This window comes from Coloeus monedula (genome assembly GCF_965178545.1).
Source record: "Coloeus monedula genome assembly, chromosome: 11".
NCBI classification, from domain to species: domain Eukaryota; kingdom Metazoa; phylum Chordata; class Aves; order Passeriformes; family Corvidae; genus Coloeus; species Coloeus monedula.
The window spans coordinates 20,833,835-20,840,645 of NC_138791.1; positions in this window are offsets into that span (position 1 = coordinate 20,833,835).

The window sequence follows — 6,811 nt, forward strand, 5'->3', positions numbered from 1 at the left end:
CTTCCCCTTCCCCTTCCCCTTCCCCTTCCCCTTCCCCTTCCCCTTCTCTCCCTACCTCCCTCCCCAATTTTTCCCAGTACTTCATAAGTAAGTTTAATATCCAACAGCACCTTCTCCATATATAACCCAGATCATCACATGAGCCATAAAAGCACCTTTAGACTTCCTCATCCTCAGTATCAACATCACGCACCCCTGATGCTCTCATCCATGGCAGATGTGCTGTGGGGATTCCCATTTGCTGCGAGGACTCCCAGCTCCCTGCCCCGTGCCAGCTGCAGGTTGGATGTTGGCGGTTGCCTCACATCCGGCAGAACAGTCTGAGTCAAATCCAGTACCAACTCCAGCACTCTCATTTTTCTCTTGTTGGGAAGTTTCATTTTCAGTTGTGCTTCTCTGCATCCAGACCCACCGGACAGAGAGGGGTCACAACCCCTCCATCCCAGTGCGGATCCAGAGCAGAGCTCCTCAAGGCAGCACGAGCCAAAGGATGGCCAATTTCCCTGAGACAGGACCAGAGTTACAGCCCCTTAAATCAAATTAGTGACAGCATCTGAGTGGGAGCCTCGGGGAGATGAACAAACTGGCAGCTTCTAGAGAGTAACAACGAGGTAATAAACAAGATTAACACAAATAAACAGATTAACACAAAACCAACAGAGGGATGGAGATCAATGCGGGGCACGCCCATGTCATGTCAGAGGGGTTACATGCCACACTTGGGCAACGTGTTTGAGGCAGGCACTGGTAACTCACATCTAGACTAAATCACAGCCATAAACCCCATGCTGTGCTCCCAGAGCATGAATGATCTGCTCTGCAATGAATGGGAAAAGAAAGGGAATTCACTGTTCACGGTAAGAAGAGTTGCTAACCTAAGCTGCTCCTGCTGGAGCCAGGTTTGGAAAGGCCCTCCAGCTGCCGGAGGATGCAGGCAGGGGCAGAGTTTGGGCTCACATTTTGGGCGCATGAGCTTATCTCAGGGTGGAATCCTTTGGTGCCCTGGCCACCGTTTGAGCAAATACTGGGAAGTCTCCCCTGGGTCGCTGCTGAGCACAGCCCCGTGGCACAGCAGGGCCTTTCATTCCCACGTGCTGCTTCGGCTTGCAAGAACATTTGATAAGTTCTAGCTAAACTATAGGGAAATAAATACTTTCTTTAAAATCCATAGTTGTTTTTGAACTTGCGAGCAGCCAGTTAAACTGGATGGATTTAGAGAGGCCCTACAGTGTTTTTTGCTGTTGAAATACCAGATGATAAACACAATTTTTCTTGTGTCCCTGCAGAAACAAGGCAGCCTGGGGTAACATAAAATGTTCCTTTACTTCCTTCTGACAATGGCCCATTTCTTCTTTTAGGGGATGATTAATATTTATTACTATAGTAAATGGCAATTTAAATATATGGTGCAGCCCTGCGGTGCATCATTAATTTAAGGAAACAGGACACCTCCTATCAAACCACAATGGGTCCTTCTGCAGTGAATAATGGGGGTGATCTGGCAGCCTTTTAAAAGGAGTTCCTGAACCCATTCCCATGCAGCAGCAGATTGTTCCAATGGCCCCTGGCATCACACAGACACTCCCCAAGTGAGGCACCTTTGTTACACACTGCAAGTGGCAACAAAATCATCAGAAAGTGGGAAAACAGTCACAACCTGAACATGGGTATCTGTGTTGTCCTCATAAAGGCTGTGGAGAGAAGTCCTCCATCCTTGTCCATCCGGGGCCGTGGGTGGGCAGGCAGGACTGCTCCATCTGCAAAAGGCCACTCGTAATTTCTTCCAAAACAGGGTTTGGAGCTGGGAGAGAGACCTTTGTGGCCAAGTTTCAATTAAGAAGATATTTTGCAGAGGAGGAATCTTTGTTTTCAACTCTTTTTCTCTTTGAGATTCCTGAGCTGTTTTCAGATGTGCCTTTTGGAAAGTTAAAAGAGGGCTCTTAGTGTCAAATTGAAAAACAGTTTAATCCATAAAACTACATGCCAGATTCTAAAGAGGAGCATCAAGATAAGGTTAGTCCTGCTTTGCTAATGGTTCTATTTTTTAACTACAATGATCTGCAAAATTACTTTTGTTTCTTTTGCATTCTTGCATTTCTAAGATTTCTCCCTGGTAGTAAAGTTTTTTATGCCATAACTTTTCAGTCTTCAAAGACAGCTCCAAGAGCCTGACACAGACACACACAGAGGTGTCACAGACACTTGACCATGGCTTCATTTACATGTACTTTCCATGCCCAATAAGGGACCGGGGCACTGGGTCAGCAGGTCTCTGTCATTTGTAGGCTAAAGGATTTACAGCCCCAGAACAAACCCCTCCTGCTCCAGCAGAGCTGCATTGTGGCTCCAGCACCACAACTGGGTCCCTTGGTTGTTTCTGTAATAGCTCATCTTTGCCCTACCACCCTCACCATCCCCTCTGCCTCCAGCATCTCCACCACCTTCATTCTCCTACACCAACTTCAGCATCCCCATCACTCTCACCATCTCCACCACCTTCCTCATTTCCACAACCTTCCCAGCCGTGTGACTGGCCTGTGCCCTCCAGATGCATCTGCTGACCTTTAACAGCCACAGATGTCAGCTAAGCAGCCCCTCACCCTGAAACATCCCTTCTGGGACATCTCTTATTTTCTTTGTGTACAGCCACATCTTTCTCAAGAGGTTTGGCCTCCTCCAGATTCAACTCCTCCCTTCCTAGATTTGCCTTCCTACCAGGTGGGACAATGTCACTCCTGGGCAGTGGGGCCAGCAGGACAGAGGATGCCAGCCCAGTGATGGAGGTGGGACATGGCAGCCCCAAGTGACATCCCCTGCCCTCAGCACCAGGCGAGGCCAATGCCAGCCACAGAGCTTTGCCCATCTCGGAGCTGGATGCTCCCACTGGAGCCTGGCCATGGTGCCACAGTCCCCGAGCAGCCTCCAGCTGGGTTTGGGCAGCACAGGCTGGCCAGCCCCAGTGGCACCCATGTGCCCCAGCACAGGAGCTGGCTGTGCCAGGCAGCCAAGTCCAACAGGTCCAGCTGTGCTGCAGCAGCTTCCCCTGGGCAGCACGGCAAAGGCAGAAGTAAAGGAAGTCCTTGATTCAAAATAAAAGGGCAAAAGGTAATTAATTGTCTTCATGAACATTGCATGTCATTTCTCACTTTATAGACAGGCCCACAGAGTTCCAAGCCCCCAACTGATTCATGATTTCAAGGGCTTTACTCACTACAAATAATCTCATGATGATGAAACCATTGCGTAAACTTTGGAAGAAAGATCCTGCATGAATATAGCCAAATTAGGAAAGCCCTACCGTAACAGCTGTGTTCAAAACCACACGTATTGCTGGTTTATTTTTTAATCTACATTACTGAAGCTATTTTTGACTACAAACGGGATGACTCATTTGATCACAACCAGTGAAAAAACATTGTGTGTGTGTGTGTGTGTGTGTGTGTCCGCAAAAGATTTCTTAGAGTGGATGCAGTATTTTCTTTCCTTCCTACTTCAATCCTATATCTCTTTAAATCAACCACAGGCAAAATCAGCACATACAGAAATTTAGGTTTTCTTAGTCAATATTTAATAGAAAAGGAGCTGCCTGGATTTAAGTGGCCTTTGTCTGCCTTTTTGATTCGTTTCTTCCATTTATTTTCTTGTCAGTTCCCTTTGATTGCTCTGCTCCAACTGGGGATCCAGGAGATGAAAATTTCTTCAGAAATACTTCAACCAAATCTGTAGCTTTACTACTATGCTCACGGAAGGGGGGAAAACACTTAACTGAAAGCAGCTGCAGAGCCGTATTTTCAACTTCATTTATCCCTTTATGTTTTTACAAAAGAGAAAAATTGAAAATTAGCCAAGAATGTAATACCACAGATTCTCTCCCTAGAAAACACGGCAGAGTTTGCAGTAATCCCTTTAACCACAGCACCAGCGTCTCTTTCTTCAGCACACAAACGTTGCTCTCAGAGGGGTGAAAGCCCCGTCCCGCGAGGTGCTGCTGGGGTGGTCCCTGCTGGCACCTCAGGGTGTGCTGGCTGCCACCTCACCAACCCACAGCATCAGAAATATTCATCACTTTGGGCCATTTCTGTTGTCTGTGGGTCAGATTTGCACTTGAATTAATCAAGGAGCCATTCAAGCAGCTCTTTTAAATGGACACTCTTGGTATGGATTGCCAAGGTATGGATGGTGGTAGCATCAGGGCTCCGTGGGCTCATCAGCTCCAGAGCCCCACTGCTTCAGTCTCCTGGGGGACAGCAAACCTCACTTCCAGCTGCCAGGTTTCATTCCCTTTCTCCACAGATGCCTTTTATTTCTTCACAACAAAGCAGGTCAGCATCAATTCCAGGCAGAAGTTTGGCCCTTTCCTGCACGTGGGATTCCTGAGGAAATCGTGAAATCCTTAAGAATCTCTTTTTGTGCCCCCCACTCTGCCACTGCCCTGTGGCCGGGCTCCAACCTCATTGGCCTGCTCCGTGCATGCCTGGTCCCCCCAAAGCCCCCCTCAGTCCCCAGCCAGGCAGCTCCCAGATGCCATTCTGACCAAGAGAGATGGATGGCTTAAGGAGCTTTAAATCACAGAATGGTGTTCTCACAGATGACCTCATACATCCTTTCCTCCCCTGTCCTCGGTGACTCCAATAAACTCCTGACCTCGTGGACCGACGAAGACGAGCTCAGAGGAGCAGGGCAGTCTGGCTTCACCTCCAGCAGCTCGTCAGAAACAGCCAGGAGCAGAGCTGGTGCCATCCTGCCAGCAGAAACGGGATTGCCCAGGGACAGGCTGCTGCCTCCAGAGCTCAGCAGACCCCGAGGGCACCTGAGGAAGCCCTGTCTGGTGACAGCTCTGCGAGGATAGTTTTGTGCTGATAAAAGCTGCCAGTGAATCAACAGGAAGCTGAAATCCCTGATTCTCATAACGGAGCATCTTTGCCGGGTTGTCAGCAAGTGACGGGGAATGACTCCTGCAGGGATCAGCTGTGTTTAGTCATAGGATGATTCTGTCTCTTCCTAGCAGAGAGCTAAATATAGCCCAGCCTCATCACTCAGCAGTGATCCCCGCTGCTGGCGTCCCTCCCATGCTTGGAGCCGCCTGGAACTCACCTCCACCTCTCCCTGGCTGCCCCACTCTGCTCCACAGCCTGCCGGGACGCTGCAGCACATTGCACCCTCGGGGACAGCACTTACGGTTGTTTATTCCTGTTTATTGACAGGCTGAGTCGTTCAGAAACCTGGAAACTAAAATAGTCCCCATCCAGCTTGGTTGTGTTTCCCATCCCAGAGAGCTCCCACCATCAGGGGCTTCCCAAGGAGGTTCTGAACACTGGGAATAACCTGCCCTTGGTGTGCCTTCTTACTCTGCCTATGTTTCACTATCACTTGTCATGATTTATTTGTGTTATCATTAATTACAACCGTTCCAGATGTATTTTATTGTAAATGGAAGCATCTAGAAGGGTTTTAACTCTTATTCTAATGTTGGTTTTATTGTCTTCCAACATTCAGTAAGCACAGAGCCTCATTCCACCCTGCGTCGAGCTGTTTCCATGCTGCTGGAAAGCCTCGGCGCCCAGTCCTGCCCAGCACCTGCAGCCTGCAGGGGCACAGCTTTGCAACTGCTGCTTAAAACTAAAACCAACAAACAAAAACCCACCCAAATCTGTCACTTTTACATGTAACATCTCCCTGCTACATGAATTTGCCCCTCCACGTTGTCCCACGCATGACCTCAGTTCCTGATGAGGGCGGGGGATGACAGGGACCTGCCGCAGTGTCCCTGCGGTGGGAGGCAGCATGGCAGTGCCACTGCTCCTGCTGGGTGCTGGCCTGTCACCCCGTGCCTCGTGGCGCCCTGAAATCCCTTGGTAAGTTCTTTCCTAAGTCCCAGGTCGCCACGTGTGTGTGTGTGCCTTGGGAAAGGGAGATAATGTCACCCCATTGCCATGTCAAACGTTTCCCGGGGCTGCCAAGCCCTTCATGGGTTTGAAAAACAATATCCCTGTGCTGTTTGTTCTCTCTGCTCGCTCCCAAAATGCCTCTGGAAGGTCAGGTTCAAACACCCTCCCTGGAGGGATTTTATCTCTCCAGAATTTCTCTTCTGTCTTTGCTTTTTAACCCAGATTTTTCTGAGGATGTTCAAATACCTCTTCTAAAAATGTTCAGACATTCACTCAGGGGCACATTCCTGCTCTGCGGAGGGGCTGCCAGCCCCCAGTGCCCTTGGCCTCTTTGCTGTACCTCCCCTGCTCCTTGCACTCTCTGTCCTGAAGAGGATGAATCCCTTCTCCCAGGGCCGGATCCCGGGGGCACTGCCCGCTCCGTCCTGCGCCCGGGGAGAGCCCCACCAGTGCCCGGGGCCGCGGGAGCCCAGCGCTCACCGCCGAGGGCGATGGCATTGCTGTCCCAGCGGATTCTGAGGCTCGAGTGGAGAATTCAGTGACCCAGCTGCCCCCTGCACGGACCCGGGCAACACATCCCACAGGCGGGAGCAGCAGAAAGTCCTCTTCTTGCTGGGGAAGCAAAGCGGGGTTGGGGACGGCAAACGCAGTCCTGTGCTGCGTTCCCATCTCCCCCCAGTGAGGTACCGGCTTCTGCCGCTGTTCACTCATTTCCCTGTCCACAGGGCTGCTGTAAATTCTATTCCTTCATTTGGAAAAGCGTATCCAAGTCCAAATGATCCTGGGATGTCTGTTTCCCTGTTCCCCTTCTGTGCAGGAATGCTGCGAGAAATCCCAGGAAAAAAAAATGTACCAACATGGGAGAAATTAAATCTACACGAGTTTAGGATTTTTTTTCCAGATTACAGTTCTAAGGAGACAGT